Consider the following 14690-nt stretch of genomic DNA (forward strand, 5'->3'; position numbering starts at 1 on the left):
TCTATTCATGAGGATCACTATGGCTAGGTTATATCTATCCAGGAATGGATATAATTGGTATACAAAGCAAAAATGGTAGTGGGCCCTCTGGGCCCCCAAGGTCACCTAGGTCTCCAGTGTCAAAGATGGATCCAGAATCACCCCCAGAGTACATACATGCTCCTTCAGAGGGAATCCAACCTCATCCAGAGCAAGCAAACAGCCCAATTACCAGACCTGAAAACTCCCAAGCCATAGGATCTCTGTCACTGGGATTATGTTTATTAGCCCTCATTCAAGCCATTACAACATCCTTTTCACACATATGCACAACCTCTCCCAGTTCATATCTCAGCAAAAGAGATCTTGGTGCCATCTGTATACTGGTGATACTTTGCCCTAAATCTCCTGATAATCACTCCCAATGGCTTTGTATAAAACAGTACTGGACAGCCCACAATTCACCAGCCATGGGACTTTGATGCAATATTATTCTCTGGAACTGAACATGCAAGTATGACTTGAACCACTGTAAAGTGACACCTCCAATTCACAACTTAAGCAATCCAGGCAGATACCATGAGCAATGATGGGTTGGTATGAACTCTAGAGGAATCCATCCCTCTAGCATTTGTGGACTTCCTCTCATACTTGGCCCAGTTTTGCAGTCGAGCCAAGAAGAAGTCCACAAACACTTGCACAGTTATCTATTTTACATGTGGTTAATCAACTTCATGACAAGTCTTGTACCACTTAGGCTCCTGCAGTTTTCTGTCCTATTTCATTGTCTGGAGGGCTCAAAAGTTCCTCCAATAACATTTCCTATTGCCCCTTATGCGTAACAACCATTACAGGTTGTCCCTCCCTCCTACTCTGACTCATTCTGCCTTTTAGACTCTCCACCAAGAATTAGCAAGAAGAAACACAGAAACAGAGCAAGTCAGAAGGGGCCTCCCAGGCCATCTAGTCTGACCCCGGCTCCAGCTGGTTCCGCTCATGACATGCCCACCATGTGCATGTCCAGCCTATCTTTGAACACCCTCACCGATGGGCCTCAACCACTTCCCTTGGAAGCCCATTCCATACCCTAGGGGTCCTAACTGTCAGGAAGTGCTTCCTGGCATCTAAATGGAACCTCGGTTCCCTGAGCTTTGCTCTGTTGGAGTGCATCCTGCCTTCCTCTGCAGGGGAGAACAGGTGTGGGTGAATGTAAGAGAAGAGAGAAATGAAAGGGTGAATGTTCAAGTGCAGACAGTAATACTCATCAGTACTGGACGGGGACTGGACGTTATGTTCACATGATGCCAATTCTCCGTCAGCTTCACTGGCTCCCCATTGAAGTCCGGGCCCAATTCAAGGTGTTGGTAATGACCTATAAAGCCCTAAACAGCTTGGGTCCTGGTCACCTGAAGGAGCGCTTACATCCATATTTGTCCAGTCGCCCCCTGAGATCGGTGGGAGAGGCCCTTCTCCGGGGGCCCTCCGTGAGAGAAATTAGGAGGGTGGCTACTCGGAGAAGGGCTTTCTCAGCGGTGGCGCCTAAGTTATGGAATGCGCTCCCCAGAGAGGTCCGCCTGGCGCCGTCGTTATTTGTTTTTCGGCGCCAGGCTAAGACCTTTTTATTTAAGCAACATTTTAAATGCTAAATACAATTGAATTTTATCTGGCCAGGGCGGCTTATTTTATAATGTGTGTTTTAATTAAGATTATTTTATATGGATTTTAACTTATTGTTTTATCTATGTTGTAAGCCGCCCCGAGGCTTCGGCGAATGGGGCGGCATAAAAATGTTTTAATAAATAAATAAAATAAATACTGGCTAGAATACACTAGTAAAGGCCAGTAGATGCAAGGGTTCAACTTAGGTGATTGCATCCCACTCCCATTTGGATGGAAGACTCTAACCTCTATTACTACATTCTTCCTTCCCTGATTCCAGCTTATTGGTGAGGGACACTGGGGCAACATGATTTTACCTGGCTCTTTATCACATACCCACAAACATTAATAAGTGTATGCAATAGCCCTGTCACATGCACACTTCTTTTGTAAGACTTCGGTCAATTCCTTTTCAGTGTTCTTCCTGACATTCAAAGTGGCTTTCTTGGATCAAGAAGCAGTCTAAAGTTCACAGTGCATGGAATACTGAAATTCATGAAGCCCCACCCTGTATAGATAATACTGATTATATTGTTAAACTTAATAGCATTTTATTGAACGAGATGGGTGATTAGTTGTCCACAGTGTAACCATGGAAAATTGATAAATGCCCACAGAGTAAAATTCAACAGACCATGAATGAATTATGAAAACAAAGAGTTTTCATAAGACAATTATTACTCAAATTGGCCTGCCATACCAGGGTTGTTGCTTGGTAACCTCTTGTGTATGGTGACTTCTTGGATAGTATCATAAAGAAATAAGGGAGGTGACCCCAAAACACTACATGCTGATCATCATGGACCACTGAAATGCAAAAGTAGGAAACAATGCAGAATCAAATATCTGGGGAGGATTTGGCCTAGGGGTCAGAAATAAAGCAACAGGATGACTTAGAATTTTGTGAAGCCAATCATCTGCTTATTTCAAATACATACTTCAAGGAACTGTTCAGATGACTGTACACATGGGCATCATCAGATGGCCAGTACAGAAATCCACTAGACTATGTAACTGGAAGTAGAAGATGTTGAAATTGTGTTCTTTCTTCCAAAACAAGACAAGGAGCACTTTATTACTATGCTTCTGTTAGTTATCTAAAAGAACCACAGTAGTAAAATACAACTTAAATAACATTCCTACAGAATATAAAGTCCACATAAATAACAGATTTGTATTATTGAACCGAGACCAGAGGCATTGTGGACTGAGACCAGAGGCATTATTATGGAAGAATGCGAAAAGACCATTTCTGTAGCAAAAATAAAAGGCCTGGGTGGATGATGGAAGAAACATTCACAATTGCTAAAGACAGGTGAGAAGCAAAGGGTGAAAACCATTCAGAATCCTGAGTGCAACAAATGAGGAAAAACAAGAAACTCTTTCTGAGGATCCAACAACCAAAAGGAAATTCAAACCTAGATTAGGAATGTTGAAAGACTTAGGTACATACTAGCTGACCAGATGAAATAAAGAGAAGGTGGGAAAAAGAAGAACTATACAGGAGAAACAAAAAGAAGACAGACTCCTTCAAAGAGGAACTGTTTGAGGAAGAACCTGTAATATTAGAAAGTAATGTGAAAGCTACTCTGAAATCACTTGGAGGGAATAAAGTACCAGTAGATAGGATACCAACAGAACTATTCCAAGCTGTAAAGACTGAATCAGTCCAAACCCTAACAAGAATATGCCAACAAATATGGAAATCAGAATAATGGCCCACAGACTGGAAATACCCAGTGTACATTCCATTCCTAAGAAAGGAGATGAAAAAAGGGCAGCAACTAAAGAAACATTGCATTAATTTCCCATATAAGCAAAGTAATGCTCAAGGTGTTTCAACAAAAAAAATTACACTATATAGAGTGAGAAATGTCTGATATTCAAGTTGGATTTCAAAAAGGAAGAGACATTTGAAATCATATAAGAAATATACATTGGATACTGGGGTACATCAAATAACTTCAGAAGATTAATCTGAGCTTTTTAGACTATAGCAAAGCCTTTGACTATACAAATCACAAGAACTTAGGGATGGTTCTGAAAGAAATGACTGTCTCATACTTGATTGACATTTTATTTACCTATCTGTTTGATCTGGATTCAGAACATATAAGGAAGGATCACAACAAGGAGAGAAAATTGGCTGAAGATACACCAGTAATTTCAGATATGCAGATGATGCCATATTATTGACAAAAAGCAGCAATGAATTGAACCGACTCTTGAGGAAAGTGAAAGAAGAAATTGTCAAAGCAAGACTGTAGCTGAACATTAAGTAAACAAAATTCATGACTTCAAAGAAATTACAGAATTTTAATGTTAAAAATTAAGGTCATGAAAGATTTTGCATGACTTGAATCAATTATCAATTCAAATAGAGACTGCAGCCAAGAGATTCAATGAAGAATGAGATCTGGAAGGACAACAATGAAGGAACTAGGAAGGATGATCAAGTGAAAAGACATTTCACTGGCAGCCAAGGACAAGATCTCCCACACTGCCGTATTCCCAATCAGCATGCATGGATATGAAAGCTGGACAGTGAAGAAAGTTAAGAGGGGAAAATTGATGTACTCAAATGATGGTGCTGAAGGAGAGCTTTGAAAATACCTGTGTTGACAAAAGATACTTCCTAAAGTGAATCAGGCCCGGAAACACAATTGACAAAACTGAAGCTGTTGTACTTTGAGCACATCAGGAGAAAGCATGACTCACTGAAGAAGACCATAATGCTTGGGAAAGTGGAAGGCAGAAAAACAATAAGAAGACCAGCAATGAGATGGATCCATTCCATAAAAGAAGCTACACTCTGGAGTTTACAAGAGCTGAGCAGGGCTGTCAAGGACAGGACATCTGGGGAATATTAACTGATAAGGGTCACCATAAGTCAGAGATGAGTTGATGGAATGTAACAACAACAACATCAGAGTTGCTGGGCAAACTCCTTTACACGTTTGTACTTTATTTATTTTATTTATTTATTTAAACAATTTTTATGCCACCGCATTCGCAAAAAGCCTCGGGGTGGCTTGCAACAATAATAAACAAACATAAATAAACAGTTTATACAATTAGAGTTAAAAAACCGAAATCATCTCAGCATGTACATAAAAACCCCATAAATATAATTCATAAATTAACAATTAAAATAACTTTTAAATAAAAAGATCTTGGCCTGGCGCCGAAAAACAAATAACGACGGCACCAGGTGGACCTCTCTGGGGAGCGCATTCCATAGATGGGGCACCTCCACAGAGAAGGCCCCCTCCAGCTACTCACCCTCCTAATATCTTTCACAGAGGGTTCCTGGAGAAGGGCATCTGCTGCCGATCTCAAGGGGCGGGAGGGCATATATGGACGTAAGCGTTCCTTTAGATAACCAGGTCCCAAGCCGTTAAGAGCTTTATAACCAACCACCTTGAATTGGGCCCGGACTTCAATGGGGAGCCAGGGAAGCTGGCGGAGAACTGGGGTTATATGAGAACAACGCCCAGTCCCTGTCAGCAACCTGGCAGCTCTATTTTGCACCAATTGAAGTATCCAGACCATCTTCAAGGGTAGCTCCACATAGAGCGTGTTACAGAAGTCTAATCGGGAAGTTACCAGTGCATGTGTCACTGTCACCAGGCAATTGTTCTCCAGGTAGGGACGCAGCTCATGGATCAGCCGAAGCTGAAGGAAAGCACTCCTCACCACCGCTGTCACCTGAGCTTCTAATGACAGCTCAGGGTCAAGAAGCACTCCCAAGCTGCAAGCCTTGTCCCTAAGAGGGAGTGCAACCCCATTCAGGACAAGGTCCAGGTCCCCCACTCCGAAGCCTGAACCACCTACCAACAGGACCTCCGTCTTGTCTGGATTGAGCTTCAGTTTATTGGCCCTCATCCAGCCCGTTACCTCGGCCAGACACCGGTTCAGTACAGTCACTGTCTCACCTGGATTGGTTGAAAACGAGAGGTAGAGCTGGGTATCATCAGCATACTGATGATTCTGCAGCCCACACCTCCTAATGACCTCTCCCACCAGTTTCATGTAGATGTTTAATAGCAAGGGGGACAAAATGGACCCCTGCAGAACTCCATGGCATAACTGCCATGGCGCAGAGCCATAGTCCCCCAGCACCACCTTCTGGAATCGGCCATTGAGATAGGAGCGGAACCACCGCAGAGCAGTGCCTCCAACTCCCAATCCCGCTAGCCTATCCAGAAGGATACCATGGTCGATGATATCAAAAGCTGCTGAGAAGTCCAGGAGGACCAACAGGGACGCACTCCTCCTGTCTCTCTCCCTGCACAGTTCATCATACAGGGAGACCAAGGCAAATTCAGTACCATATCCGGGTCTGAAGCCAGACTGAAATGGGTCCAGATAATCAGTTTCATCCAAGAGTGCTTGGAGTTGTCCCGCCACCACCCACTCTAACACCTTGCCCAAGAACGGGATGTTGGCCACCGGTCTATAATTGGCGGCCATCTCTGGATCCAGGGATGCCTTCTTTAGGATTGGCCGGACTACCGCCTCCTTTAGAGGGGCAGGTACCCAGCCGTCCCTTAGAGAGGCATTGACAACCTCCAGGATCCAGGTCCTTATCCCGTCCTTGGCTTTCTTGAGTAGCCAAGATGGGCAAGGGTCCAGTAAGCAGGTGGTAGGACGTACTTGTCCAAGCACCTTGTCCACATCATCAGGCCGCAGCAACTGAAATTCATCCATCAATTGTGGACCAGATGGCAACATTGGCACCTCCCCCAAAGGTTCTGAGTCACTAGTGGAGTCCAGCTCGTGACGAATCTGAGAGATTTTCTCCTTGAAATGCTTGGCGAAGTCATCACAGCGGGCCATCGAGGGTGGCACGAGATCTTTTTTTGGGCCTGGATGAACCAGCCCCTGTACCACCCGAAAGAGCTCCACCTGACGGCATTGTGAGGAGGCAATGGAAGCAGAGAAGAATTTCTTTTTCGCCGCCCTCACCGCCACAGCATAGGCCTGATAATGGGCTCTTAAGTGTGTTCAGTCAGATTCATCCCATGATTTCCTCCACCTACACTCTAGACGTCTCCCAACCCGCTTCATTGCCCATAGTTCGGATGTATAGCAGGGGGATGAACGGGCTCTGCCAGGCAGGAGAGAACGCTTAGGAGTGATCATGTCAATAGCCCTGGTCATTTCCCCATTCCACAGTTCAACCAAGTCATCGACAGGAGCATCAGTCTTATCAACCGGGAATTCCCCCAGGGCCTTCAGGAATCCATCCGGATCCATCCGGATCCATCCAGCTCTGGGGGCAGACCAACACAATCAGGTCCACACCCTTACAGAGGGAAAGGCCGCTCTCAAGCTCAAACCTCACGAGGAAGTGATCTGACCATGACAGGGGTGTCAGACACAAGTTCCTCACCCTCAGATCCCCCTCTTCCTGTCCCATCAAGAAAACCAGGTCCAGAGTGTGTCCACGTTCATGGGTCGGGCCAGTGACATTCTGAGACAGTCCCATGGCCGTCATGGAGGCCATGAAGTCCTGAGCCACCCTGGTCAGAACAGTCTCGGCGTGGAGATTCAAGTACCCCAGGACCAACATCCTGGGAGTCTTCAAGTCCAAGACGATCTCCGTCAGCTCAAGCAGGGAGTCTGTTGGGCAGAAGGGTGCATGGTACACCAACAGAATCCCCAATCTGTCTCGGTTGCCCAACACCAAGTAGAGGCACTCTAGACCCGGCCTCGAGAGAACAGGAAGCCCCGTGAGAGAAATAGAGGCTCGGTAAACAAAAGCAACCCCCCCTCCCCTCCCCTCCAGGCATGGTCGGTGCTGGACCAGGTACCAGGGTGGGCACATTTGAGAGAGGGAGACATCCCTCCTCCCCCACCCAGGTCTCTGTAATACAGGCCAGGTCGGCCCCCTCATCCACAATCAAGTCATGGATGAGGGAAGATTTATTGTGGACCGACCTGGCATTAAGCAGCAGCACCAACAGGCCCGGGGGGCAGTTGACAGGACTACCTGGAACCCTCAGGCTGGGGGAATAACCAGAAGGGGGAACAGGTGCTAGCCATCTGACCCTCCTTCTTCTACACGGACACATTAGACCCCCAACGCTGTAACGTCCATTGCCCATGACTACCCCAATGGCGGTGCCCATGCACTCCCCAGGCAACCCCATACTCAAAGCCAGAGATGAATCCATTAAAACAACTAAAAACACATTAAAACACTTAAAAACACACCCACAATCCCTGCCGCCCACTTTAACCTATCCCACCCGCCGGCCAACAACAAAGATCCTGGCCAGGCCAGCCCCCGCTCAGCCCCAAACGGCGTCACCGCCCTTAGGCCGACGCCCTTTGGCCGCCAGCCCCAGTCGCTGCCAGCGAGTTAAAGGCTGCGCGGCCCCTCCCCCGCCCCCCGCCCCGGAGGGGGGCAGGAGCAGGGCCCGTGGAGCACTCGGCAGTCGGATGGTGGGACCTCAGGCCAGCAGCACCCTGGCTCCCGGTCCCGCAATGGCGCCGTCCGTCCCGCAAGGCAGTGGCGTCCTCAGCGGGCGCTGGGGTACCTGTCAGCCACGGTGGCAGCGGGTCTCCTCGGCAGCAGCAGCAGCAGCAGCGGATCTTGCGGATCTTCTTTTCCTGAGCTTCCCCATCAGCACAACGCCCTGCAATCAGCAATGAAACAACCTTAACTTTTTAACAATAAACTTTATTTTAATGTTATTTCACTAGATGGCAGTGTAGCTCCAGAAATCAAATGATTAAATATGGCAGTTTTGTAAGAGTTGATAAATACTAAAGGCTGTTTAGAAAGGCACCTACAGCAAAGACCAATTTTGTGTTGGAATTGTTATTAAATCTGTAGTGATGATTTCATGTATGTGTAAGAATAGTAGCCTAGTACATATACTCGTGCCAAGCATGAAAAAAGAAGACAACAATGCAAGTGAAATCTGTGGATTATGACAAATATGCGTCCAAGTAACTATTTAGAAGGGAAAAGTAATCTCCAAAGACACATTCTTTGTATTGCTTTTTAGAGGGATTCATTGCCTTCCTGTAGGTGAGGTCACACATCATCACATGGAAAATCACTTCATACAGCTTGTCATGCAGAATTTGCCATACAAAGCTGCACCCTTTTCTTTTCCCCTCACAGTTGTTGCTTGTGTGCACTTGGGCCATTTTTTGGTGAAACATAGAAACAGCGTGAGTCAGAAGGGGTCTCCCAGGCCATCCAGTCTGACCTCCGGCACCAGCCAGCTCCACTCACGACATGCCCACCATGTGCATGTCCAGCCTACCTTTGAACACCCTCACCGATGGGGCCTCAACCACCTCTCATGGAAGCCCATTCCATACCCTCAGGGACCTAACTGTCAGGAAGTGCTTCCTGGCTTCTAAATGGAACCTTGGTTCCCTGAGCTTTCCTCCATTAGAGCGCGTCCTGCCTTCCTCTGCAGGGAAGAACAGGTCTCTACCCATCTCCATGTGACATCCCCTCACATACCTGTATGTTCCCTCTGAGTCTCCTCTTCTCCAGGCTGAAGAGACCCAGTTCCCTCAGTCTCACCTCATACCCCATTCTCTGCAAACCAGCCACCTTGTGGCCCTACGCTGCACTGACTCTAACCTGGCTATATCCTTTCTGTAATGAGGGGCCCAAAACTGAGCACAATACTCCAGTTGTGGGCACACCAGAGTCATATAGAGTGGTAGTAATACCTCTCTTGATCTAGAAGCCACACTTCTGGCTATGCAACCAAGGGTGGTGTTTGCCCTCTTGGCCACCGCATCACACTGCTGACTCATGTTTAGCCTGCAGTCAACCAGTACCCCGAGGTCCCTTTCACAAGTGCTGCTCTCCAGCCACTTGTCCTCTAACCTGTACTTATGATACCCATTCCTATGCCCCAAGTGCAAGACCTTGCACTTATCCACATTGAACGCCATTCTGTTGTCTCCTGCCCACCTTCATAGTCTGTCCAGATCCTTTTGGATCTGGAGTACCTGCTCCTCAGTTGTGGCCACTGCTCCAGTTTTAGTGTCATCTGAGAATTTGATCAGCAGACTGTTCACCCCTTCTTCCATGTCATTTATGAAAAGATTAAGCAGGATCGGTCCCAGGACAGAGCCCTGGGGGACCCCGCTTGTCACTGGCCGCCATCCCGATGATTCCCCACTGGTGATCAGTTGATCTGCTTCATCTAATCATATTCTAGATAAACACAAGCCAGTAGTGTGATGAGGCTGCTGAAAAAGTGAATGTGATTTTAGAATGCATCAATAGAATAATTGTTTCCGAGACACAGGAAGTAATGGTTCCACTGTTTTCTGCATTAGTCATACTTTCTCAGGAGTACTAAAGAGCACTACAATTTAAACAGGATATAGAGAAATTGGAATGGATTCAAAGAAGAGCAGAGAAGACGGTCATTGGTAGAGAAAGCAAGTCCTATGAGGAAAGTTTGCAGGAATTTGGTGTGCTTAGCCTGGGGAAGATGTGAAAGCATTCTTCAAATACCTGAAAGACTGTCACACAGGAGTGGGCAAAAGCCTTTCTGCTGCTGCAGATAGAAGGACTTGCTCTAACGGCCAGTGTGGTGCAGTGGTTAAGAGCATGGGATGGGGACTCAGGCGATCTGGGTTTGAGTCTCCGCTCAGCCATGGAGCCAACTGGGTGACTTTGGGCCAGTCACAGACTCTCAGCCAAACCTACCTCACAGGGTGGTTGTTGTGGGGATAAGATGGAGGAGGAGGAGGAGAATGATGTAAGCTGCCTTGAGCCCTTTGTAGGAAAAAGGCAGGATATAAATTGGTAAATAAATAAATAAACAAATAAACAAACAAACTTACTGATGACTAAATGTTGGTTGACCCTAAGAAAAACATCGGGCTGGTGAGAGCTGTTGAACGGTGGGGTCACTGACTTAGCGGAACAGTGAGCTCTCCCTTGGTGAAATCCTTCAAGCAGGGGCTGGCCAATGATCTCTTGAGGATGCTCTAGCTCCAGATTTCCTGCGTCAAGCAGAGCTTGGACTAGATGGCCTATGAAGACCCTTAACTCTATGATTTTATACTAATGTGATCACTGCAATAGTATTTAACACAAAGTGTTCAGCCAAATATAACGCTTTACCAGGCCACATGGCTGACAGGAAGGCTGCAGACCACACGGGTACACTGATTTTGCAACCCACACGTCTGATGTAGGAATCTTATAAAACAGATGGGTAGAGTCCACTATGGGCAGCATACACTGGCTACTCGGCAGCGCTGTTGTTTTTCTTTGTCAGAGAGGATTGCCAGGGTGTTTTCCCAATAAATTGCTGAAACTGAGCTAAGTGTCTTCCAGTGAATCTAAACATACATTCTCCCAGTTTTGTGATTCCAAGGTTTTCTGACAACTGCTTGTGTTGACAGTAATTCAGCAAGTCAAAACCATTGATTTTGCTAGCAGATGTTGATCTGTTAATTTACTTCAGTTTTAATCATCCCTGGAATCTGCAGGAAGAGGAAGTATTTGCAATGAGTCAAAAGCTTACCCTCTAAATAGAATTGGTTTATGTAAATAGAATCAGAATCTGAAGCTGGTGGTGCAGCAATGAGAGGCTGATCCAATCTACCAAACTGATCAGCTCCCAAGTTCTGCAAGAAAATCCAGTCCAAACAAAATACTAAATAGGAACTATTAAAGTTTGTCAGACATCAAGGGAGGGTGAAAGACTTGCAGAGCTGTGATGCAGGAGGAAGTGTAAAGTGGGGTTAAGTGGAACACTAATGATGGAAAGGATTAACATGATTCTTAGAATTTTGGCATACTTTATGGTCAGTCTCTTAGCCCGCTATCTCTCCCAGTTGGGACTTGAGAGAGTGACACTGGGTGTGCCTTCATTGCCCATGTGCCTCCTCTTTGGAAAGAAGGAAACCAGAAAGTCTTGTTGCTACCTACCATCACCACAGTGGTGCCAGTGGCAAGTGGGATCCATTCCTCACATGCAACCAAGGCCAAGCAGCTGGTTCTTCCTCTGCATGGGGCCTGGGGAAGTAGTATGCCGTGGAACCTGAGGCTTCCCTGGGCTCCTGCCAATGTCATAGGGAGAGTGGGTTTGCCTATGAACAGCCCTGTTCTCTTTCCCACAGTATCAGAAGCCCTGGGAACCAATGACAGCTGCCCTTTGTTCACTGTCATCAGCAAGCCCTTTGGCCAGAGCAGAGATGCTTTATTGCCACGTGGGCCAAACATCTCTCTTATTTTCAGCCTGAAGATGGTTTGCCATGTTTTCTGGGGAGTCAATTATCTTCTGGAACAAGCCATAGGCCATCAGGAAAGTTTATAAACCACCCCTCAGGAAGAATGCTGGGTTCAGGTGACATGTTAACCCACCATGGCTTAAAATATGTTGTGTGAACTCCATCATGGATAGCCATTTTTTGCATGGAAATGATCCCAGTTTCAGTCCCTGAGATCTTCTACAGTAAAAGATTTTGGCAGTGAGTGATGGGAAAGATCTTACCTGAGATGCCCCCAGGTAGAATACAGTCTGCTAAATAAACAATGCAGAGTTAGTCCACTGGCACATGATAAAATTGCTTTCTATCTTCCAATCACAGTTGGACAAACAGGGCTAATGCAACCTATGTAAGAAGGCAGAGCTCATGCATCAAATTTTATAGTGGGTAGAAGCTCAGAACCATACCAGTAATTACAGATATTGGCAAGATGGGGAATGAACAGTGCAAGGTAAATAAAGCACACAATCTACAGCAAACACCAGCATCATTTACAGGAACAAGTAACCACCTGCTGGGGAAAACATCTTTTTCTTTTTCTTTTTTAGGATATGTATTAGCAATTACATTTGCAATTATCTCAGTGCTTATAGAAGGGCTCAATAAAGGAAATGGGAGTTTCATCATCTAATGTAACACACCCACACACACACACACACGCACTGTACTTTTGCAATGGCAATTTATTCTTATCTGAGCTAAATTGTGTTCCATTTAACTGTTCTGTTCATCAGAACATAAATCACTCAGATCACTGGAAACCTCATACTGTCATTAATAAGCAGCAGATGTGGACAAAGTCCAGGACCATGTGGGATTCAGCAAATATTTAGTGTTATTTCAGCATCACATATAGTAATAGATACCAGATTAGTCCAATGTGGAAGTAACCAAAGCTCATTGTGCTCAACTGCCTCCTCGTATGAGAAACTCCAGGCATTTAAGTCTCTTAAGCGTGTGATGCTGATGAGAAGAATACCAGAACTTTTAGGTGATGGCATTTGTCCGGAACACTTTAAAGAGACTCAAACCGTTCTCTAGCAAGGAGAGTGGCTGGATTTTCTCCAGGAGAAGCAGGAGCCTCAATTGTCTGACATCAGCTGATCTCTCTTTGGGAGAGCCAAGAATGGCATGTGAGCTCCAGCCCTTGCCCAAAGACCACCTTCATCATGCTAGCACATGGTTCTGCGTACTGGAGAAGTGAATGACACACTCAGAAACATATAATACCATATAGTTAGTTTCTAGTACTGCTTTCCTTAAAATGGATTAAATATTCATAGTCCAGCAATTAATATTTTTCATGTGTCTATTTAACCCACTTAGAAATTTGATTGCATAGTGCATTTTTCTGATTGTGGGAGACAAGCTCTAAATACAAGACAATGTAGTTTGGCTTCCAGAATGTACCTTGTGAACCAAAACATGTGCCATTTTAGAAGAAAATAGGGTGGCAGAAGATCCTTGAAGACCAACGTGTGTGTGTGTGACCAGCAGCAGAGGGAAGTTTTCAGTGTTATAATTTTAGAGGGAAAATAGGCTTCAAAACAATGAGGGGGTTTGCAGGGGTTGCTTCTTGTCTTTCCTTAAGACTTAGTCTTAACGATAGAATTTATAAGTACAGGTAAGACCTGCAACATAATGTTGTAATGTTCAGGCCTTTTTTTTACTTCTGCAAACACGATTTGCACTCTACCTTTCTACAAAAATGGCAGTCAAGGTGGCTTCCATAATTAAAATTGATTCAAACAACCACATTTATTAAAAAATTTTAAAAGTATCAACCCCTAACATAAAAAAATAAAAATACCTCACCCCCAAGAAGCCACTTGCAGGCCCAAGATCTTCTTGAATTAAAGTAATATTTTTGCTGATGGTGGAAAGACAGCAGAGAGGGAGCCAAGCTTTCCTTCAGAAGGAGTTCCATAGCCTGAAAGCAACTACTGAAAGGACTAACACATTTCACTTCAGCTGTATCAAGATCAGCATCCAGAGAACTGGAACTGTTATTAACATATTTGATCTATTCCTGAATATGAAGGTCCAATTTACTTATTAGCAGAGGAGGGGTTTTCATGGACACAATAGAATGCATTTTATTCATCTATGACCCTCATTCTTCATGAACATAAACAGCTGGGAGTCATATGGCCATGACCAGACCATCCCTTTAATTTCCCAGCCAAGCTAGACTGCCTCTCCTCCCAACATGACAGCCATACCATGGCAGGGTCCCCAGATCAGCAGGGGACCCAAGCTCCTACTATGTCAGAGCACTGTCCACCTCCTAGGCCAATATTCTCAACACTAACAGCAATTCTCCTGTATTTCAGGCAGATTTGTCTCCTAGATCCACCTGGAGACACTGGGGATTGAATCAGGGGCTCGAATCATGTGATACATGTGCTTTCCAACTGCACTATGGCCCATCCCTGTAAAATAGACTACCATTTCAAATATGTAAGTCTTTAAACAACTTAGCTCTTTTGAAATCAAAACAGTGATGCCAATGTCCATGTACCAATACACGGCTTTCCAAATTCTTCATTGAATATTGATGCACAAATTAAAACTGGGCATAATTTCAAAACTGGTATTAGATGGCCACTTCCAGCCTGGAACAGAAAACCAAGACACCATAGTACATAGTGTCTAGTACATAGTAAAATACTTGGCACTATAGAAAAAGCACTACAGGAATAGAATAGAATGTGGTTTTGCATTCTGCAGCTCTGTCTCTTATGCTGAGTGTGATCAGCAGTCACTAAAGTTAACAGATT

This window comes from Varanus komodoensis, unplaced genomic scaffold (assembly GCF_004798865.1).
Source record: "Varanus komodoensis strain SLA01 unplaced genomic scaffold, ASM479886v1 scaffold4, whole genome shotgun sequence".
Lineage (NCBI taxonomy): Eukaryota > Metazoa > Chordata > Lepidosauria > Squamata > Varanidae > Varanus > Varanus komodoensis.